Source organism: Diadema antillarum, unplaced genomic scaffold (genome assembly GCF_040938485.1).
Source record: "Diadema antillarum isolate AM-2024a unplaced genomic scaffold, OU_Dant_1.0 scf00000055, whole genome shotgun sequence".
NCBI lineage: Eukaryota > Metazoa > Echinodermata > Echinoidea > Diadematoida > Diadematidae > Diadema > Diadema antillarum.
Window position 1 is genome coordinate 110,597 of NW_027270944.1, and position 25,218 is coordinate 135,814.

Below are 25,218 nucleotides of genomic sequence, written 5' to 3' on the forward strand. Positions count from 1 at the left end.
GAGATATTTTCCTATTTCCCAAGTCAGAAAATAGCGCGCTATTTCGGAAACATCGGGCTGATGTGAAAACGCCTAATGTTCCATAATTATATCCTCCAAGCTGCTATACCGTAATAGAGTTTTTGATACATGTAATTGGCTACTGCGCATTTCCTCGTGTTCAATAGCATATTTTTTTTTTTTTTTACCTGGTTTATGTTCGCGGGTCCTGTCCTCTATTACTAGTATACACACCAAACAATTGCTGCCAAAAATATTGCAAGGGACAATGAACTGCTGCTCGCTCTGTTTGTTGTGAAAGAGGAATCTTCAATAGAAATGTTTTTTGTCGAAGCAATTCATTTACACCTGCGATAGAGCGCATAACCTTTCCGCGGCACGGAGCATGGGTACAAAGGAGGGATTTTTGCTTTACATTTTAGTGCGTATACAAAAAAGGCAATGCAACTTTGGAGGGCTACCATTTCATACTTGTCAGCTTTGGAGAGCAAAATGTTGGTTGTGAGGAAAGAAGAACTCTTCCTCTTTCCACTGATGCCTGATTATATTGACAAATGTTATGCATGACTGAGCACATGAACTTTACAGACAACAATGCCAAATTGCACTTTTTCCAAGTTTGAGTGTCACATGGAGGAACAATGAATGTCTCATTATGAGTGGATGAGCTCTGTCAATGAAGGTGACCAAACAGGCCAGCCTGCACGAATGCATGTTTGCGTTTAGGGTTTGTGTCAAGGTTTTCTTCTAACATTTTAAGGTCCATTATTACATAGCCACCTGTCCGATAACGTGGTCACTCCTACTAAGGCCAACACACACAGTCCATTTTTCACTGTTCATATTCAGCACATAGCGGCTGCTTGCAGCGACCAACCATGAGACACCACCTCCCTGCTCATTTAGATCTTCCCAAAACAGACTGTAACATCTTGGGTACCACCATGCAGTAGTCATTAAAAGCACATAGCTTCTCGGCAGTCACCAGCATGACTTCATAAAGGGAGCAGAAGCTCTTTCTCTATAAACACCTACCTGGTTATATGGGACTCTACAGAACAAAACAAACAAACAAACAAACAAACAAACAAACAAACAAACAAACAAACAAACAAACAAACAAAAAAGCTTAACCCATGTTTGTTAACACCAAGCATTAAGTCAAGATGACAAGTGATAAAAGAAGGAGAACCCATTCATCATGCAATCTTTCTGTGATTTATTTCAAAGTGTAAACTCCACATGCATGCTCACAATATGTAGTCTATTTCAAGGTGCAATATGAAAATGAATACCTTTTCTTCACGAATAGGAATGTCTTACGAAGATGACAACTTACTAATTTCTCAGTCTCACCAGAAAGTACATAGAATGCCACTGCCACCACAAAGTGTTTACATCATGGAAATACATGCTACGTGTAGTAACACAATCTATTTTGACACACTTTTCTGCCTCATCTATAAATATCAAGAGAGAGAGAGAGAGAGAGAGAAATATACAATAGCCTTAATCTTTGTTCAACCACAGCAGAAGACCTTAATGGCAAGAACATTGACTCTGCTACATTGACACATTCTCAAAATTCACATGAGACCTTTTTGTAGTCACTCCAGTAATCACTGGATCAACTTCCGAGAATACTGCAAATGTGAGGGATGACGGGTGTAAATTTTATTCCTTTTGGAAGTTCTGAAAAGGGGGGAGGTTGCATCTAATATTTCTGGTGCCACTTCCGGTTTCATTCACTTTCTTCTTTTTATTTCTTTTGTTTTTAACAAAAAATAAAGGGAGGCGTGCGTCGGTTGCACCCCCCTCTGGATCCGCCACTGCTGGTGTGTTCGCCTTTCCAAGAGAACAGATACGTGGGCCTGGAGTTCGACAAACAGCTGAAGTGATATTTGACAAATAAAAGAAAATCTTTTGACAGGCAATGCTTTATTGGTCCTCATACAAGTGCTCTTTGCCCTGGCGGAGATAGGAAGCATGGTAGGAATCATATACTCAGCTTAAAACATTCACTTAAAGGTTCTATTTACCTTTGGGAGCACTGATTTTAAAAATCTTCAAGATATCACATTCGATGCATATGTGTAGGTCAGTTGTATCGCAAAACAACCTATCATATACAATTTTGCAATAAAAATTAAAATGTAAGGAAACATCATTATTTTTCTCAATAAACCATAACTAGATGGTTTAGTCTGGAAACATTTTTATTATAACTGTTGTTCACATTTTGTACACTTTCAATATCTAAATCGATTATACTAATTCAAATTCTTACACTGGTTGTTTATATCCCTAACTCACATTTTAGAACTATTTTAAAGCACTAATGCTGGGTTTTTTATCCATCTACAAATGGTAAATTGTGCCTTTAACTCTATGCACTATCACGCCATGAATGCTAGTGAAAATGTGAGACTAATGCCTAGCATACATCTGGTAAAGGATGATTCAATATCATTTTCCAAAAGGGGGTCTTCTTGACATCTCCACTACTATAATTTGTTCCATTTCCCTTCTGTTTCCATCAGAAATACAGATTCTTCCTCATGGTAATCTGTCGGAATAATTTCGACCAAAGATTACTGACAGTTTCTCATGCATGAGTTCTTCCAGACTACAAATAACAGCTCTGCTCTTCAGTTTGAGTATCCAATTTGATCAAAGAAACCCATTACATTAAGCAGGAAAACTAAAACAATACTGAACTGGGATGAAAGACTTTACATCGCATAGTATTTGACCTCAAATTTTCATCAGTTTCTCTCAATATACGGTGTGAATATATTTTACTCAATGCAGACATAGTAGCTAAGATCAATATGAAACTTACTTGACATTATAAGTACAACGAAAGCTTTTTTGAATTTTTGATTACTAAAAAATGAATGTGGCATGATCTTTGTTTACAAGTACAAATGCCTAATTATGAGTACTTTTACAGGAAATTACACTGCTCATGGCATAATCATTAAATAAAGACACTTAATTAAACCATCAACATAATCATATCCTCTTTACAGAAGTGGTTACACTGTACATACTACCGACAAGGGCAAACTACGTAACATTTCTGTGAGCACAAGGAGACATGCCTCTCCTAGTAATGGTGAACTTTGCTTCATAAGTACTCCGTCCACTCACAGAACAGTAGTACAGGTCTTACTGTGAGTCCGCACTAGAATTCGCATGGTGCGACGTAAGTCAGCTCTTTGCAAGGAGCCACAACTAAGAAGGACAAGATCATCTCTTTTGTGCCCGTCACAGTAATGGCTGAACTCACTCTGTGTGCTGTACAGGGTGTATTATGAGTTAGCACTCTAGTCAATACTACCGGTAATATGTAATCTCCTTGCTGGACCACTCTCTGTTTGTACTTCCTAATGTGACTAGCAGAGCAGAAAGGCACTACCAATATCTCAGTTTCAAAGTGTAAAACTGGCAAGTGTAAAACTGGGGAAGAAACAAATGAATCAAATCAAAATCAAAATATGCAAAACTCAGATCATATCATCTATTGCATTCTAAAGTCTAGAAGCATACATTACACCCCCCCCCCCAACTTTAAGAGACATATGTAAAAGTGAACACTACAAATTTCCTTGTGTCGTAGTGCCATTTGGGCAATTCACTTGAGTGCAAAGCTGATGAAACAAAATAGATGACAGAATGATAAATCAGGTGTCACCTCAATTCAAGGGCAGCACAGCACTTAAATTCAATGATTTTGAAAATAGAGGTCTTTAGTGTCAGCGCAGATCGATACATAAACTAATTTTTAAAAAAAAAACCAACAACAATCACAGCTTGAAGATTAAAAAAAAAAATCATACTTCAATTCATAATTAAAGGAAACAGGGAGACTAAACAGGCAAAGTTTGATTTCAGAAAAAAAAAAATCATTACAAAATATGCAATCTTCTATTTCATGAGAAAAATAACAAGCCACAAAGTTATATAATAATAATTTAAAAAAAAGCATGCTAGTAGGCAGCTCTGCCCTTGACTTGCAATAAAATACCAAAACAAGACAAGATCATATAAAATACCATACCCCAACGGCATACTTCTAAGACTTTTTGACATGAGAGAAAAGGCAAGACTGCATGGGATACAAGAAATAAAAAATGGCCAAAATGGCGGTGAAGAGAGGTAAAAAGGAGCAAGGTATGAAAGCTAGGCATGATTTTTGGCTAAGATAAATAGAACTACAATGTATTTCACAACCTCATTGCCCCACACAAGGACAGAATACCTTTCGGGAATTAAGTCTTCCGTTTTTTTTTCTTCCTATTACAGAGATTTCTATAATATGAATATGTTATCTGCAAAATTTACAGTCCCTATCAGTGATATCACATTTACTCATAAATATATATATATTTCTTTGTTCTAATAAGTAACTTTTTGTTACTCATTGGAATGTACAGAATCTAAAACACATCAACATATTTCTTTGAGAGCATCTTTCATATATTGTCATTAGCAAACATCAGCTGATCAAAAACAACTCATTATCACATTTAAAAACTGACATTTATATCAAAGATAATTATATGCCAACAATTGTACAATCAGCCGGTCAAAAAATAATTTGTTCTTGTCTTCTGACCAACACTATCAATCATTACATGATCTACTACAAAACGAGATATTCAGATCATATCTTCCCACAGAATACTACTGTCGTGTTAAAGGTGCATGGTCCCGGTGTTTTAGTCAAATGCATACGCGGGCGCACGGCGCAAGTTTCCTATAGAGACCTACGCTATCGACTCCTCTTTAGTGCTTACGCTGTGGCCAACTTCCTCGAGTCCGAAGAAGTCCGATTCACTGTAGTCAGTGGTCGGATCACAGTTCGGCTCATGATTCGGCTGAGGGGGATGACAGCTTTAGCAAACTTCTTTTGTGATGTCATAATAACAAGCACATATGCACGCACCCTGGCATTACTACAGACTGCGCGATGCGCAGAGAAGACAACGAAGGTAACGTTACTTAGCAACACCTACGCACTTTACTCTTGATGACAGCTCAACTTCGGTAATCTTCGTATCAATGCTAACGGTGATCGCCAGTATCATCAACAGCACCCTCTACACTACCGGGACTCTGCACCTTTAATTCAGATTTCCAGATAAATGCTGCATCAATAGACATGGAAGAGTGACTGGAAAGCAATGCATTCTAGACTTGTTGGTACACTTATGCTGAAAAGGGTATCAAACAGCATCATTAATTTCACATACATCGTATAACTGCTCTGTACCCTAAGATTCCTATATTGAAGAATATGAGGGTAGCACCTGGACAGCAGTAGTTGCAGCTCACAGAGGTGATACATTTGGAATAAAGCATGAGGTAATTTCTTGATATGCAAGGCATAATGAGTAATCAGCCCAATGTGACATTTCTGCACAATGAAAATGTGGTCATGACATTCTGCTGCATGTGTTACACGAACACGGTACACAATTTAAATATGCATATTGAGCTACATCAAGTTTAGCAGCATTACATTACACACTGCATTAACCTTCACAACATGTGTCTGTGAAATCTCTTCGTAACACCTATCATAATATGTCTTATTCCATGACCTACCTACTCTATGAAATTTGGTTTCATTCACATTGTGCTGTGTTGTGTTCTCTGGCACTCAATTTAGTTTTATTCTGCACCAGTCAATGAATGCATTTGATATATCAGTTAGACATATTGTAACATATAGAGTAATCTGCTGACAATAGGCAGTGAAAATTTCCTCTGCTTGGAAATACACTGTATTATATTTCAGAGAACATTGTGTCTAAAGGCCTGGCAGCATTCAATTTTTGTATCTCGTAGCATCTTTCTCCATCAATTGGAAGTCAATTTTGAAAACTTTGGCTGACTAAAAAACAAACATGAAATCTTCATAGATTTGAAAATAGTCAAAAAAAAAGAGACAAGTTCTTGAAGTTGTCCTCAATATGTACTAGCCCCTTACACTGCTATTGTAAACATATTTGTATTACACAATTCCTGTGTAAGACAATCCTTCTCTGGCTTTCAATTCATGTGTGTGCGTTCCCATAAACAGGCTTGACTACATGCCCGAATCATGTTCTGTACATGGAGCAGAACCATACAAAAAATGTAATTGATTCCAATCACATCCTCAGCCAGAGAATGTTCAATACTAGTGTGTGAAAGAAGAGGAACTCTGCGTTATGCTCTAGCTGAATTTACCAAAAACTAACCAAATATTTGCTCAGCTTCCAGGAGCGTCAATCATCAGTCAAAACTGCATTTATGCACATGAAATGAGGCGATGATGTCATGCCCTCTGTGTGACCTTAGTCTGATCACCAAAGTCAGCTTGGACCTGGAAGAGAGTGTCTCTTTAATTAAAGGGGAAGTCCACCCTCAAAGTAAGGTTTATTTGACTTGAACCAGAAAATGAGAGGAGCTAGATGGCACAAATTTGAAGAAAAAAAAAATTCGAACACAAATTAACAACTCTCTGATGTAGCATGTGAGCTCAGTTTCCATTAGCCCTGTGAATAAAAGTCAGTGAAATTTCTTCTTCTTTCCATACAGGGGCTGTATAGAAACATATTTACAATGAATGTAACAAGGGTGCATGTGCAATTGAAAATTTACATGATGGGACAGTAAAAATTTATGCTATAGTACAGACTAAATAGAAGGGTATGCTCGCATTTGACATCACAAAATTGTCAATTCGTGTTTGTTGCTAACAGCCTGGAAAAAAATTCATAACTTCCCTAGTTTTGATCAGAATTTACTCCAACTTTCACTGTCCTGTTCCTCTGACTTTGTTTTTATTTTTTCTGCTTCTGTTCAAACAAACTAATCTTATGAGGTGGATTTCCCCTTTAAATGGTGACGGACGAATTGGGTCTGGCCTTGCCCTTGCCCTTGCTTGCCTTCACGCTGGCAGAGAACGGCCTCGTGTCTATGCTTATCAGCCTCTTCCCCTCCGTCTCCGCCTGCCGCTGCTTCTTCTTCAGGACAAAGTGGCGCAGTTTGGGGCTGGTGATGGGCGGAGTTCTAGGCTTGGCCACGCCCATGGAGAGCTTTGCCCTGCCCACTCCATTTGCATCTGAAGCATGGTCCACCTGCTCTCTGCCCCAGGCCATGCCCCTTTTCTTCTGCTGGCTGCCAGGTGCTGGGGGCAGCTGGTTGACTTGGCATGGGCCATCTGCTGTTTGTGGCAAAACGAGATTAGCATTATAAGTTTAAATATCATCAAACATGAATATAACTTGTAGCTGATGTCTACATAATATGTATGTATCTTTATAACTTTTCCCCCTTCTGGCTCAATTAACTTCTTACTACATTTTATGGCAATCAATACTTAGAATAACAAAGTCCTTATAATCAGTCATTAGTGTTACAGCCCCTGTCTCTGCATTATAACTTATTGTAATATATAATCATATCATAATCCCGTTTTTTTTTTCAGCTTTTTCACACAAAAACTATATTCTGCCACAAGACCCTTAATGTATTTCTTGGTAAAGTTCATTGACCTTGACCACTGATTTTTGAGGGCTGACCTTTAAAACTCTCTGTACAAACAATTATGGTAAAAAATATAAATTTTTCCATTCATTCATTACTTTATCATTATTGATCTATGATATCATATAACATGGCAACTGGACTGAACTAGTGACAGTTAGGGCCACAAAATAACAATCATGGCCAGATGACGATAGCCTTTGACCATGAGATTTCAGCACTAAGTCTACGCCACTCTCTGTTTCCTCATTTTTATTCTTACCCAACAAACAATAATTTCTTACGGGTCATTTCTAGCTGAAGAGGTAGAATATGACATGTTCTGCTCTCAAATGAATGTTTACACATTATTACATTGATTTTCTGCAATTGTTTAATCTGAAAGAATTTGTGATACTGCAAATAAGATTTGATTTGAATGTGACATTTGAAAAGCAGTGACCTTTGACCCAGTAGTGACCTTGACTGATCACAATCATCTCGGCCACACTATTTTTTCCACCCTCATTTGTACTTCCCCCCCCCAAAAAAAAAATAAAAAATAAAAAATAAAAAATAAATAAATAAATAAAAATAAATAAATAAATAAATAAAAATCAAAAAAAAAAAAAAAAATCACATTACCATCAGATATTCCTAGATGAAGTAATGGCGGTATATCACTTTTTTGTCCCCGCCGAACGAGTTCGAGCAGGGGACTATGAAACGGGCTCCGTACGTGTGTGTGTCTGTGTGTCCGTGTGTCCGTCTGTCCGTGCGTCCGTGTGTGATCAAAATGTTCAAAATGCTACTCCTTCGCCATTTCTAACCCGATTTTGATTCTGTTTGCTTTATATGATAGCACTACATGGGAGCTTTGAAACTTCTATACAGAAATTCAGTTGTGACCTTTGACCTTGACCTTTGACCTATGTTGTACATTTTGCTTCAAAATGCTACTCCTTCGCCATTTCTAACCCGATTTTGATTCCGTTTGCTTTATATGATGGCACTAGGTGAGGGCTTCAAAACTTCTACACAGAATTTTGACCTTTGACTTCTTTGACCTCTGACCTTGATTTTTGACCTGTATTGTACATTTTGCTACCAAATGCTACTCCTTCGCCATTTCTAACCCGATTTCGATTCGTTTGCTTTATGTGATGGCACTAGGTTAGGGCTTCAAAACTTCTACACAGAATTTTGACCTTTGACTTCTTTGACCTTTGACCTTGATTTTTGACCTATATTGTACATTTTGCTACAAAATGCTACTCCTTCGCCATTTCTAACCCGATTTTGCTTACGTTTGCTTTATATGATGGCACTAGGTGACGGCTTCAAAACTTCTACACAGAATTTTGACCTTTGACTTCTTTGACCTCTGACCTTGATTTTTGACCTGTATTGTACATTTTGCTACCAAATGCTACTCCTTCGCCATTTTTTACCCGATTTCAATTCCGTTTGCTTTAAGTGATGGCACTAAGTGAGGGCATCAAAATTTCTACACAGAATTTTGACCTTTGACTTCTTTGACCTTTGACCTTGATTTTTGACCTGTATTGTACATTTTGCTACCAAATGCTACTCCTTCGCCATTTCTAACCCGATTTCGATTCCGTTTGCTTTATGTGATGGCACTAGGTGAGGGCTTCAAAACTTCTACACAGAATTTTGACCTTTGACTTCTTTGACCTTTGACCTTGATTTTTTTTACCTATATTGTACATTGGCTACAAAATGCTACTCCTTCGCCATTTCTAACCCGATTTCGATTCCGTTTGCTTTATGTGATGGCACTAGGTGAGGGCTTCAAAACTTCTACACAGAATTTTGACCTATGACTTCTTTGACCTTTGACCTTGATTTTTTTTACCTATATTGTACATTGGCTACAAAATGCTACTCCTTCGCCATTTCTGACCCGATTTCGATTCCATTTGCTTTATGTGATGGCACTAGGTGAAGGCTTCAAAACTTCTACATAGAATTTTGACCCTTGACTTCTTTCACCTTTGACCTTGATCTTTTTACCTATATTGTACATTTTGCTACTAAATGCTACTTCCGGCGGGGACATATTTTACGCACCGCGTAATTTCTACTTTTCCTTGTTAATTTGGCAATACAGTGACCTTGGAATTGACCTTTGAACTTGCACCACTATCATTTCAGAGAAATCATTGTATATTTATCTCTATCCTTCCAACTGAATCATATTACCACAGAAATTTGCTGGCTAAAATTACAGCAGAAAATCATGTATTTTAGTGACCTCTGACCATGAGAGATTGGGCCCCAAATTTCATTAACAAATCTACAACTTGAAAAGCACATCGAGGCCAAATTCCAAGAAAATTTGGGATAACAAAATACTAAACAGATGGATAGACAGATGGAAAGACAACCTACAAGACATAGCAATGTTTTCGCAATCCATTGGGTAGAAGATATGGTACATAACTAGATTATTGTAGAAAAGAGTGATCTGGTGGTCCATCAGGTATTTCTCTCTCCCCTTACCTTCAGGAATGGGAGGCTCTGCCAAGGAGAGGGTGCTGAAATTGGCTGGGTTGGTCCTCAGCATTTTGATGATGCCTGCATCAAGCGATGTCATGAAACCGGCCTGGTCTGTCACAGCAAAACAGCTCTTCCAACCAAGGTACCCTGGTGCAGCAAAAAAGATAAAAGAAAAGAAAGAGTGATACATATCGCAAGTGTAAAACGTAAGCATGAAAATGGCTACAGTGCAAGTAATTGTTACAAAAGTGGCAATCCCTCAATGCTAAAGGAGAATGTACTGTACTTCAGAGACTGAGAGAGATTGCCTTGTTTCAAATGAAATCAGCATAACTGACTGAAAAGCTCAGTCAAATGTTTTCAATTAATATAGGTTATGATGAGTTAACCTCTAACCTTGAACCAGCTGCAATCAACAACAGGTGTCCTGTAAATCAGCTTTTTGCTCTCTTAATTTTACCATTTACCACTAGCAGATAAAACAAAACACAGCATTAGTGCTTTAAAATAGTTCTAAAATGTGAGTTAGGGATAGAAACAACCACTGTAAAAATTTGAATCTGTATAATCGATGTTAAGTATTGTTAAATACACAAAATGTGAACAATACTTACAATAAAAATGCTTCCTGACTCAACCGTCTACTGTTATGGTTTATTAAGAAAAATACTGATATCTCCTTATATTCCAGGCTTTACTGCAAAAATTCTATATGGTAGGATGTTTTGTGATACTACAGACCTACACATATGCATCAAATGTGATATCTTGAACTTTTTTAAAATCACTGCTCCTAAAGGTAAACAGGACCTTTAAAAAGCTAGGTGTTGGGAGGCATTACACATACCTTCTGGATGAATGATGATGACTGTTGGCACGGCGATGACCCCAAACAACTCAGGAACGTTGTCGCTGACGGCTGACAGGGCATCTGAACTCTTCTTCTCAGAAGCTGGGACAGGCAGGAAAACAGATTGTTAGGAAGGTGAATGTAGGTTCATGGAACTGACAGGGCCATCTTTAGATTGATATCTGTAATCATCACTTTTGTTTTTTTTTTTCTCTCTCTCTCTCTTTGCTCTTTCTTTTCCAAGGCTTCCTACCATTATATACTCTGTATGATCATCAGATGTCAGCATTTCACGTGGCTTATTGCTTTTCCCTGTTGACTCCCTATTCACATTGACTTATGTACTGTTTTTCCTTTCTGTTGTCCCTTTACTCATCTTAATCAAATCAGTGTATATTTTCATGATTTTTTTTTCTCTCCACTTTATTTGTTCCCATTGTATCAACTGTCTGTTGTATCTATGTTGAATGGAAAATAAACTTGAACTTGTGAAAAAGAAAAAGAACAACAAAAGACACCAAGAGTCAACAGCTGCTGTGAATATTTTGTAAGTCGAATACCACTTAAAGAATCACTGGTATATCAGTGGGAAGTAGAACAGAGATACAACTACATATTTCAGAGGCCGAAGACTTACAAGATTGCAAGTACTCGCCTTGCAGTGATACATGTACATGAAAGTAACTTTCTACAAGTTGATTACTGTTCAAGTACAACTGACAGTTTAAGAAAAGCCACAATAGTCAGTCTTTGTCCTCCACTGGACTGCTGACGCTTTAACCTTTTACAAGACATCTTTCTAGTATAACAAGTGCTATGTTATCTCCTACGCTAATTATTGAGATAAAATGCAATGGATCGATATCAACTGTCACTTAATAGCAAACCATGGAATAATTCAATTTATATCAAATCATGTACCTTTCTTATCTAGGCTCTAGCTTGAATATACCAGGTAGTTTTACTACTCATGCGTTGAACTCATTTGTTAAAAACTGCCACAAAAAGAAAGAAGGAGAAGACAAATATTTTTTTCATCTGATTAATACAGTCCAAAATCCAAAGACCTACCTGGTATGCATCTCTTTCAGCCCAATTTCTTCAGGCTCTCAAAATTCAAGCACTACATAACTGTAAATGGAAAACCATTGCATTTGAGTGATTAATTTGGCACCGGTCTAGCCACAAATATGTTATGAGTGGTGGGGCATCAGTTCACTATCACACTTTTGTAGGCAAATGGGAATATGAGAAACCAGCCACTGGAGACTTGGCTTACCATGCTGGACCAGGGAGTGGCTGGTGTTGAGGGACCTCCCAGCCACCACTTTGGACCCATCCTCCTCCAGCTCCTGGCAACAGCAGCAATGCTGCAGGGCCCCGGCCCCGGCCCCGCCCCCTCCCCAGCCTCGGGAGGACAGCACCTTGGTCATGTTGGCCCTGTGGAAGTCAGTGTCCTCTCCACTCAGACAGCACATTGCCATGCAGACCACCTGGGTGTTGTCATATAAGCAAACATACTGTAAAACGAGGAATGTTCGCGTGCATTTTAATTTCGCGAATTTCGCGAGCGCCAAGATTCGCGAAATTAAAATGCACGCGAAAGTCCTTGTCTACACTATATGCATTGAATGCCAGTGGCAGTTCGCGAAAATATCATGCCGCAAAAAAGGCCATCGGCTCCAATTCGCGAAAAATTCATGCCGCGAATATATCATGTTTTACAGTACACCTTACACCAATCACTCATTCACTAATTACATTACAAGTATGTGCAACTCCAAACCCCGTGCTTTACACTTACACTTGTTAAATCATGCAGTGTGTATGAAATGCAGGAGAGAAAAGGAAATTGGCAACACCTATGCTAAAAGAAGTGCTCGTATTTGCATTAAAAGATTTATTAGCCCTGTAGAAGTAGCGCTTTGCTTCTAACAGCCAAAATCAGGTTTAAATCTGACATAACTAATTTTTTTGAGGTTTCCATGTGTAAGCTCCAACTGAGAGACGAATTGTGAGTTCACATGGGAATGTTAAACTGATTGAACGGAGAAGAAAAAAACACCCATACAAATGTGGATAAGGACACAGAATACTGCAACAGCAACTCTTTGTATTTGCACAGTGTATCATCACAAACATACCATCAAATTACATTAGGTGTTCTGCAAATGTTCTGCACGTATACTTATGAAGATCTTATCTACGCCTATGAATACAAAAGAAAAATCCCCCAAAACACTTCAACCAACAAGAATAATATTCTTGTATTAAAGAAAACCAACTCCTTTTACAGAAACATTAAAGATATCTCTGTCTGTCATTACTACAAATGTGTATAAAAAGTATATATGGTGATTGCCCCTAGCATCTCTCTCCTTCAGTGAACTTTTGAGGAAGGTCCTTAGATCTCATATGGGTCTTTGCCATAACTCTTACTTTGATCAATAATGTCAATCCTACAGCTGCACTAGGGAAACCACACAGTCCTAATTTCACATATATACTGTGATATGATTTGACCTTGAAGCATTCTCTGAGCACTCTATGGCAAATGCCTAGTGTGAAAGCTCTAATCTGACTCACCTTGTTAGATCTCTTCGTGGCATACTGCACAAAGTGATTCATTATCGCTTGTGACGCAAGACACCTGCACAGGAAACAAAATGCAATCAAGTATACTGACAAGGAATAGAGTAGTTGACTTTTCCATTTCATAGTAATACATTTCACATTCACTCATGTCTCTCGACAAGTTTGACATTTCAACACACAGCTCTTTGCAGGTTTTCTCATTTCAAACACACTTCATGACAAGCAATGACACCAGAAACTGATTGATCTGCAAACATCTACATGTAGCACAGTGCTACTCCAGCTTCAATCTGTGGTACTCTATTTACCATAACTTCTATTTCCTGTGAATTCTTCATGTGTTCATGCTTGCAGCAATGTAAGGCTTCAGCTTTTGCTCTAAATATGTAAGGTAAACGTGGCTTTTCAGATACTAGTATGGCATCAGTTCCAGTGGCACATTATGACAAAAGTTTCCTGTTTACGATAGAAGCTTCTTGTTAGTGTAGATTTCAACAAAATCTGAAATGACTAGACATGCTTTTAGCCTCAAAAGTTGACAAACACATGAGCATAATCTTCCACTTGGATCTATTCTGAATGATTTTTCCCCCTTTTATTCCTAGCTAGGTAATGTCCAAAGTTGGGTAAAACTAGCGTTCATTTGAACAAAGCTGAGACAAGCTTTCCGGAGAGGGACTTGGTCCTTGCCCTTAGGCTTTATTACCAGTGGGTCCAGAAGAGCACCACATGGGGCTTGCGATTGGACAGCTTGGTTGGCATGAGAAGACGATAAGTGCCCTGGTCCTGGTCGAAGACGGTTACCGAGGGGGCGGGTATGCGCCTCTTGGGCAGGTGCTGATGGAGGGTGGGCAGGAGGTGGAAGTCAGGGTGGGTCTCCTCTCGGAGTGTCTCCTGGTAGGTGCAGCAGCCCTGCTGGGGGTACCTGAAGGGGTGTGGTCAAGGTAAGAGAGCAACAGAAGGAGACGGAGATGAATACATACAAAGACACATTGGTACCTGGACAGTCAATTTTTCATGGGGCCTTTTAAAAAATGTGAGAGATTTAGCAGCTTTGTAGACCAACAATATCTCACTTCACTTGACAAATTATTCTAAATCTTTATCTGCAAATGACTATATTAACCCGCTGAAGACTAGTCCTACGCATACTCAGGCAGGTGTCCATGGGAAATATGTGTTGTAGTTAAATTAGTCCGTCCTCAATGGGTTATAAAGGGCTGCACTGACAGCTGGGTAAAGATAAGACCATATTTTGTATTTGGTGTCATGAAAACTGAATTAGGTTAGTTGCAATTTTTTTCAAGGTCAGGATTATATGTCTTCCTGCATCTCACCTCAAACCTGGTTTGTGGACGTTGTTCAAACAATAGCTGACAAATGGGCGGTACGGACAGGTATCCACGGAAACCACATTGGACTGGTCACTATTTCCCACCGGGTGGTCAGTTACCGCCACCAAGCTGATCCTGTGGGTGCCATTGTAAGCATTCAACTGCAGAAGGAAAGACATCCCAGAAATTCAAATGCACCACAAAAGCATACATGTATATCCAGTCTTCCATACATCTAATATTTTCCATCAGTTCTTGATAATGCATATATTTCTTTGCCAGTTAATTCATTGGTACACAAATCAACATGATTGAAGCTCACATGGTTACACATCATGATCACATGTCATACTTGTCATGATCACATGACAGATCTATGCATGACACTCTCATTGGAAAGACTACAGCTTTCTCTGTTATCCTGACAGGGTTCAAACACTACAACCCACCTTTTTTTTTTCCCATGCTGCTTCTTTCAAAGCCATCTAGACATCTACAATGTTGACCATCAATATGCTAAGGTGGGTTCTTTTTTTTTAACAAAGATCAATTGCTTAGCTTTGAAGAAACTTTAACCCGACTGAGACAACATAAGCCTTCATGTGCCTACTCCATGGAAGGATTCAATTTTATTCATGAATCTATGCTACTTTCTTTTTACACGGCAGACATTTATCGCTGCTCATAATCAAGCACATTGAATGTGAATCATTGTGGAGGAAAAAGCTCACCTTAATGATGGTCTCACAGACTTGTGAGTGGAGAACAAAGCCATACTGCTCCCCATTGACCAGCACCTTGTAACCAGACACCATGGCATCACCGTCGTCGGAAACCAGGTCCCAGCTCAGAGCTATGCTGACGGTGCCTGAAGATACAACACCACACGGAAGGGAAGATGAGTCCTCAAATATTTGTGGAACACTTCTTGAAAATATTGTTCATAAACTGGCAAAGAACATGCTAAAAACCCAAGAAAGTCTTTCCTAATGGCAAGATTTGTGTGATAGAAATATAAACTTTCATCAGTGATATAATTTCATATACTGATAAAGTGGTTTCTTTCGCGTACAGAAACTTTCGCAGTTTCCATCAGTGCCAACTTTTTCGCGTGTGTTTAAATTCGCGGTCGGTAATGATAGCATTGTAACAAGCCATGAGTTCAAAACATTTTCGCGTGATGTTAAATTCGCGGTTCAACCTCAAAGCGCGAAAAGCGCGAAAATTAAACCACCGCGAAAGAAACCACTTATACAGTAACATGCTTCCCAAGGACAAGTTTTGCACTTCTGCTCCATTCACTGCCATGAACATTTCCTGTGCCTTGCTAAATTACTAAACCATTTAATCTTTGTAAAGCTATAACTGAGCTATAAAGCTCAGTCTTCAAAAGGGGAAAACAAATATTGCATAACAACACCATGCTTGACGCTTTATTCCAAAGTACACAAATTCCACTGACCAATATTTTACAGTTATACACTGTACATGAATGACGAAAAGATGCTAAATTTTCGTAACTTGACATGAGACACACCTGTATATTTCTTCAGGTTTTCCAAGCAGTGATCCAAACTTGTTTCAATATCAGCTAGAAGGGACGAGATTTCTGCAACCTGTTTGAAAGATAAAGATAGAACAATGTCAACATAATACATACACGTACATATAATTATGACTGGTCCTCCATTCTTTGCTAGCAGATACACTTCAAGTGTGCACTCTTTGTCTTTGCTGAATGGATTGAATGGATGGGCCTCTGTTGGTCAAAAATGATAATGAGTTATATCTTTAGTTGCTGCCATCTTGGCTGGAGCAGTGTCCTGAGTAAATGAACAGTACAATATGTGAGAGGCTGTCTTTCCTCATATATAGCTCACATCTGTGTATTGTCTTTGGTCATTAAGCATTTGCCTGTACAACATGAAAATTAAAAGTATAAAATGACAGTCAAAAGTTCTGCCATACTTTGGAGCAGGGAATAATTCAACAGGCCTGGTACACAAACAATAATGATGAAGAGTAAACTAAGACAACCCAAAGGGGAAAATTTTCTATTCTTAAAATACTCAACAGTTACCATCTTAATTTTACATGACATTACAATCTAAATTTTGGTGCACTGTTTGGGCCCCTCACCTGAACATCAAGTTGTACTACAGCTACAGCACTGGGTTGCCCCAATTCACAGGAGTGATTCACATTTACATACATGAAGATTCATTGTGACATCACAATTCACCATACACAATATCAATGACAGCAAGCCCTATTCATTCACTTCTGCTTTTACTTCATTTATAAAGAAATCTATTGCTTTCATTTTATAACAAAAGTCTTACCCTGGAGAGCAGGTCATCTTGATACTGGGCATCAACCAGGTAGTTGTCTTGGAGGTCAAACTCAAGGTCAAACAACTCCTGCAGTAACCTGGAAGCAGAACAAACATACTGGCAGTATGAGATCACACTGCTCTTGGCTGATGACATAGACAGGAACCAAAAAGAGAATGTTTTGATGTCTTTGTCATATGACAAGTCTCACTCTGTGACCAATCCCACTGACCAATGGTGGAAGTAATGGGAGAGGACGCTAAACTCCATCAAGCATATTGCCAGCGCAATATCATTTTAGGAGGCACACTTTAAGAATGCATGACATAGAGCACTTCTGTAAAAAATTTTATAGAATTAACTTCTTGTTTTATGTATCAAGTGGGAGTCTCCTCTGCTCTGTCATTGACTTGGTCAAGACTGCCAAGAATATAGCAACTATGATGAACAACTGCTATAACAGAGCTATTCAGTAGTGTTAAAATCTGTGCTGGCATAACGTTTGTTTCTAAGCCGAATGAGGAGTTGTGCAGCTACAGTCTGCTTTAAAGTTTTCTCCAGGTATGATGTCTATATTATGACTTGGTATGAAATTACTGCAGCAAATGGATATTATCCATGGAGTGAAGATGGTGCAGCGTGTTCAAATGTATCTAGTGTCCAGGATGTAATGCTTGGCTATTACACAACCCAGAAATGTGCAAGACCATTCTAAGAGAGCACCCAGCCTTCCTGCCTCATTACCCTGACAGACAACTCAACATACCTGTCCCTGTCGTGGGCCATGGCACAAGCTTCAACGTTCAGGTGTTTCCTCTCCTCCGCACCGACGACCCGCATACTGAGCTTTGGGGCCGTGGGCCTTCGGGCCACCTGGGCCAGCAGGGCCTTGGAGCGCACCGGCTTGGCCAGGCCCGCGAGGTACACATCCAGGTAGATGGTGTAGATCTGGTGGGGAATCAGCCCGTTGAACTCAGTTGATGCAGCATCGGGTGGCAGGGCGGGACTGGATATGAGAGGGGCGTGGTGGGCGTGTCTGTTGAGACCAGACTGTTCCTCCATGCATAGAACCTGGATGAGGTAATTAGTCACACAAACAAAAATATCTTCACTACATTTTTCATGATATTAGAGGGCTCAGTGCGTGGTAAATATTTACAAAGTGATAACTCCTTGATTGTCAGTCTCTGACCAGGTCTGACATAAGTTGCATCACAGAGAATCAAACCAATAAATGCCTATGCAAACGTCTAGCAATACAACAGCCTGACAATATCATCATTTTCTGAAGTGTATTTGACACTTCATATCACAACATTGCACCCCTCCTAGTAATACTTTGTGTATGATAAACCAAGATCTACACTCGGGGTTATAATCTTCTGTTACTTTTGTGTAGCATATGCATGGAACATAATACAGTATTCATCGCATAATCGGGCATCTGATAATCGGGATCCTCGCTTAAATGATATACGCTTCCCAGAAACATTTCCAACGCACGTTATTTTCACTGGATAATCGGGCGGGGACCTCTGATAAACGGGACAATTTTTCTTCAAGCGATCTTTGATTTTGTTAATATTTTACACAAAAAATCTACCAAAATACCACAACAATATTTCAAAGATTCCGTATCAGTTGTCGTTTACAACAAACTTACAAAGCAAGCTTCGGATTGGTGTGTTTTGACCTCCGTCCATCCAGTACATGTACATGCATATCCACGAAAGCGCCGTGTATAAGTATCCATGCCATTGCAAAGCACATGCCTTCGCGAACATTCTTCTCCCCTACATAAGCAAAGCCATGTGCTCGCTTGCAATTCCTACTCGACTCACCTCCAATAAAAAACATGCCTCGCTCATACTGCCCAGGCTGTGTGCGTTGTTTAATCTCAGTCATACACTCTGAGGGCAAAGTCCGTTGTTATCGCGCGCCTTCGTATCTTGTTATCTACTGTCTTTGGTTTCAACTTTCAATACAGCTGTACACTGTGATCTGTGTCTACGTCACAATCTTCCTCAGTTGTGACTGGGCAAAAGTTATGTGATTGAAATGAGGGCTACGAACAGTTACGTATTCAGTGAAATGGGGGAGAGAGTGGGAGGGAGAGCGTGAAAGATGAGAAGGGTTCAATGTATGTGCGAATACGTAACGTTTTATGAATCTAGACTATGAGCTGACATTGATTACGTGTACACGCGTGTTTTACAGAAGAATCGAACCTGGTTGCGATTACTCTACATCATTGCGAGAATGCAGGGAGAGCTGGAGGGTCGCGCCGAGGGGTAGCGTGTTGCGTATTCATGTACATGTACAGTACGTCAGTATGCATGTGTGTGTGTGTGTGTGTGTGTGTGTGTGTGCACTACATGTACATGTCGTATGCCGTTAGTGTATGGTGAGTACTCATCACGAAATCGGGCACCTCGCTTAAATGGGCCGTGTTTGCTACTCCCAACCTGTCCCGATTATGCGATGAATACTGTAATATCATTGCGGACAGGTGGGCTCTATTGTGTCAAGGAATTCGTTGACACACAGAATGTTTGTACAAATTTCTCATGGTAATATTTTTATCCAGATAGGGAAATATTCTTTTCTTTACTGCCAAATGGTTAATCTGACACATTAGTAGTCTTCAGAGCAATTGCTCGCTCTTCTTTGTGTGATGTACATGTAGTTATTAACCCATTGAGGACAAGTCCCGAGTATACTCGGGCAGGTGTCTATGGGAAATGTGTGTTGTAGCAAAATCAGTCCATCCTCAACGGGTTAATTCATGAAATAAGTAATCATGTCATACATATGATATAATACCTTATACTGCCGAACTTTTGCCCCTCCGACAAGCTCTGGGGTACTCCAGCCAATGTTGATGGCGTTGACCCTTGTGCTTGGAGTCCGCACAAGGTCGGGAACCACGACCCCTGGCCATGTTGCATGCACTAGGTCTGAGAAATCACTGCTGAGGTGAGGGTCACTACATACAGCCTGAAAGAAAACAAAGAGACATCAGGTGAGATTCCAATATATGATTCAACGCTGCACACTGGCACCGCCCAAACCGATCGATAAGTCCCCAAATGCCGTAGTACAATGAAAGCTTTTGTCATGCTGTCGTTCCTCCCCCATATAACTTGCATTTTATGTGGCGATTGATTATCAAGGGGTATTCCTTTCTGGATTTGTGCATAAATTCTATTACAAGTTTCTGTCAATGTTTTGTGTACAAAAGTCACGCTTTTACAGTAATGCAGCTACACTGGTCATTTGAAAGAAAAACAATCATAGACTTGTCACACTATTTACATCAACGCAAAGCTTGGCAGTTTCTCTACAACGTTACTCACTATTTGTCCAGCTTAACAGATATCTGTAGGAGTACATGTAGCATAGCTTCGAAAAACAGAATGTTTTCTCAAAGCACGAATATGTTTGTGTCTCAGAATAATGTGGCACACGGGAGGTTTCCGCCATGGCACATAAAGAGTTAAACATTAACAGTAATATAGGTATGGAGAGGGAAGGGGAAATAACCAGCCACCTTTAAAAACAACTTTGTTGCTCATCAGGACACAGAAAGAGATAATTTAGGGCAAGATATATACCAGCATCGACAAGCACCTCAGACATTGTATACTGTAGGCCCAGCAGACCCATGAGTGAGGCTGAGTGCAGGAGTAGCATAGTTAGACATCATGCTGACCATTACAATGTCACTGTTGCAGATCTAGAATCACCATGAATCTGAGAAAACTGTCAGTATTCAGATCTCTCCATCTCAGAGAAGCAATCAGCCTTACGAGTATTGCTAGTAGAGAATATCTCCTTGACAGAATTCACCTCGGATATTGCACTTCCCTTTTAAAAGCTGTGATGTACATATTAAAAAAAGAGAGTTATACTACAGGTACTAAAATGCTTTTTAGTCGGAACATGTATGTAAGTTGGTGTTTGAGTGTGTTCACAGCATTTCTTTGCACATCTTGGCATTTGAGCAAGATTTACTTATAGCTGACTGGCATTTACACACATTATGGATATCATATGATATATCAAAGTATGAGTATGTATACTATATATTATATTATATCTTTCGTATATATTGTTTTAGATTTGTATTTTGTATCGCCTTTTGTTCCATGGAAATGACATAATAGAATTTAACTGAATTGAATATGCAATCGGCTTAACTTCCCCTGCTATGCCGTTCTGGTTCTCAACTGATGGTATTGTGTCTACACACTGACCTGGAGGCTGAATGTGTAGTCATGGCCCATCTTGCCATGTCTGTAGGTGAAGGCTGTTGCTGTGGCGGGAAGAGTGGTGATCTGATGACCATTCATCCGCAGTCGGAAGCCGCTCAGGGAGGCGCCACGATATTCCTTAGGTTTGTCCCACTTGACAGTGCAGCCCTTGAAAGACGATGAGCTGGGAGGTGGCATTTGACATGAAAGGTGAGAAGGATGGTGCACAGATTAGAATAGGATTCAAACCTTGAATTAAAACAGACAGTTTGCATTTGATTCCTCATATTGCATTTCCAGGTAAAGCCTCAGTGCAGCATCAAAATGGGATAAACTGTTAATTTACACTTCACATTCAACTAACAAATGGATATGCAGAAGACATTGTACAACAGTACACACCATTTCAACCTTGTCTTTTTCCACAAATCACTGTATATTCACAATAGAAGGGTATGACGGGCCAATGTTGATCTAGGATGTTTTGGTTTATATAGCCAATAGTCACTGATTGCTTTCTGTATTTTTGATGCTGAGTGATACAGGAATGGGAAAAGATACACCATTATCATCATAGATAAAAGACCAGCTACAGCAATAGTTCATCAGATAATAATATGTGATCTGTCATCACATTACCCTTGATAAAATCACAGACATTAGAACTGAGATAATCACAAAGTGAGCCAATTTTAGTTAAAGATTTTTCTTCACCTATTGAACATCTGATGTCTCACGTACCTCCTGTCAAAATTTTACTAAGATTTCTTTTTTTCAATTCTTTATCTTTGGCTTTCATAAATCTCCTACACGCCTGTCTGCATGTAAATTTCAAAACACATTTCTGAGAAGAAACTACATATCTGGTTGTTGACTTTCTCCCCTTGTGTGTAGCAGATACAATGTACTGTAAAAATGGATATTTTTGTGCGACATATTTTTCACACTTGGCCGGGTAAGAAGTGTTTCGCGTGTTTTTAATTCCACAGAATCAAGACATCAACTACTGGAACACATGGCAAGCAAAAATATTTGTGTGCTTTTATTTTCGCGCTAGTTTCTGGTTGCGTGAAATGCGCGAAAATTTCATCACCGCAAAAATTTCCAATTTTACAGTATATAGAAATAAAGTGGAATCTTAAGAGGATGCAAACTTTCCTGAAACCAAAATCAGAAGCTTTGGGAACTTCATCAGACTCTTCTTTTGACAGGTTGTATGTGATTTCATTAGGAGACCTTTCTATTTGCTACTTCGTGTATGACAAAGGGTTACCTGATGTAAGGCTGTGGTGGGCTGAGCTGGGAGGAGGTCTGCACGATCAGCTGCTTGGAGCGGCAGATCTTCTGGTCCTCCTTGTCCAGACCGGTCACCGTGATGAAGTGATTGGTTCCAGCCGCGCAGTTCTTGACCGTGAACCTGCTGGCTGTGGGACTCAGCAGCGCCTCAACCTCCTGTAGGTTGACATGTAAGAAGGAAGAGTCTTAACCCGTCTTAAACCCGTTGAGGACTGTTGATTTTGCTACAACACGCATTTCCCATATACACCTGCCCGGGTATACTCGGGACTCGGGACTCACCCTCAACGGGTTAACAACATCTTTCCACGACAGAGAAACCATTAGGTCATACTTGCATGTTTTATACATCATGTTTTGTTTGAAATGCAGGTACTCGTACAATAGTAAAATTCAAAATTAGGAATTGGGACATATGCTTGACACTTCTTCTTCAGAAGATACACATGACTAATTTGTTCTATTACTTGAAATGCTGTGTCTATAGAACTCAGTTACACTTACTAATGACCCAGATAATTAATACCAAACAAGGATAACAATGGTGAGAACTAGTTTCTTTGTTAATTATTTCTATAATCAACAATCAATCTAAAAGTAAGGAATGAAGTTAACAAAATGAATTTGGGATAAATTGGCTCTAGGCGACAACTGAAAAGATGTTTGTTTTATCAAACAGTATTTCTAAATCTGGTTGTTTGTAATTGCACTTAGCAAAGAGATAAAATCATTCATCACAACTCCCAGAAAGAACATTCCAATGCTTAAGGTCTCCAGTGATTCCTCACCTTTGGTTTGACCACACTGCTCCAAGTTACTTGCAGTCTCTGCACCCTCTCAATAATCTCTACAATAAAGCAAAGAAAGACAGAGAAAAGACATTTTATTCCAGAGTTCTATCACAGTTTCTTAAGTTTTGCATTGTACAAAGGCATGGTACTTTTGTAGGGTTTTTAAGTCAATTCAGTCAATCATACTATGAATTTGCAAATTTGCACTATTCCATAAAGTTTGCTGGAGTTAATGTAGAATATCTAATTTCACTAAGGGGAGGAATGACTGTGTGCCTTTGATAACTTTGTTTGATTTGCAGCTTAGGTCAATGAATATGATGTATAATCTGCAGTCTCATTTTTGTGATCAGCAATTTCAGTATGACAATTTGGGAGAGGCACTTCTTCAAGGACAGCTATTTCTCAAAATTTCTACAAACAATGAAGTCCAGCAATTTACAAAGTTTGTTATCATGTATGGTGATCAAACTCATTTATTGTCATTATCAGAATAATCTAAAAGAAGAAAGGACAGTACATATGTTTACCATTCAGTAGAGGTAAAGGGCAACGGTTCCCAGAGCTATCAGCAATGTTAAAAAAAAAACATCTACTACAAACTAGCAATGAGAAAGTAGCATATTTGGAAAACTACTATACCTCTAAAGCACAGCAACTCGCATTTGTTGCACTATCTGAGCATCAGAGAATTGCAAATTGGGCAAGATCTTGACAAATACAGGATTAAACAACACACCTGGACGTAGGAAATCCCAGGTGATGCCAATGGAATAGGTGCCAACGAGGGACGGCCGCAGGTCAATGACCTCTGGCACCAGCTTTGATCCGGAAGGGTTCCTCGGGTGCCCTCGCTGCCCCCCTCTCTTGGGAGCTGACGGGGACAGGGTCTCCAGGAGGGGTACCTTGACTACCTGGCTGGCAGCCTTCGGGTCTTCATCGGGGGTGCAGAGCTGCAGGTCCTGGTCGTGGGCGGAGTCGGCATACTTGGCGTCGTCACTCAGGGCAGCTATGCCAAGGATGTAGACCCTGTGGTGGAGAGGGAATGTCCACGCTGAATTTGGGATTCTATGGTTCTGCCACAGACTTTCTCAGTATGATATTCCTCCCCATTAATAGTTCAAATGAATTAAAAAAACAAACAAACAATAGTAACAAACAGAGCAAGGAATAGCTGACACACAGCTACACTCCTGGAGATTGCCAGTTTGTTAAAAAAAAAAGGACAAACAAAAATAATTGTTCACTTTCCTGTAACTCCTTGGAATTACTGTATACGCTATAATTTTCGCGTACATAAATTTTCGCGAATTGCCGCTGTCACACATTTTCGCGAGTGGTTAAATTTGCGATTGGGGGACCAGAGAAAATATGAAGTGGCAAAGAAAGTGTGAATTTTCAACTTACTAGCAAATAAGAATGATACTAGTTATACACTGCATGAAAAAAACTTACCAAACTCTGCTAACTAGTAAGTTAGAATTCAACATTTTTGAAGTGGTTAAAGTCCATCGCGCTAGATTTCTGACGAGTGGTCCCCTTGCGATAATGGATTGGCTCTCTACAGTATTCGTAAGTAGACATGGACGTGCTATATTATGTACGTAAACAAGCTTAGCCAGTACAGTATATGGTCTGTTCGGTAAGCCATGACATGCATGGTATACTACTAGAACTGAAATTTTCGTATCATCAAGGCAAGGGATTCATTTTGGAAGGTAA

The 25,218-nt window shown here is 39.5% G+C and overlaps 1 pseudogene; it reads right to left on the minus strand.

The window, feature by feature from the left end:
* Window positions 1–6,786: 6,786 nt before the first annotated feature.
* Window positions 6,787–25,218, minus strand: part of LOC139715798 (uncharacterized) — a 52,558-nt pseudogene continuing 34,126 nt past the window's right edge.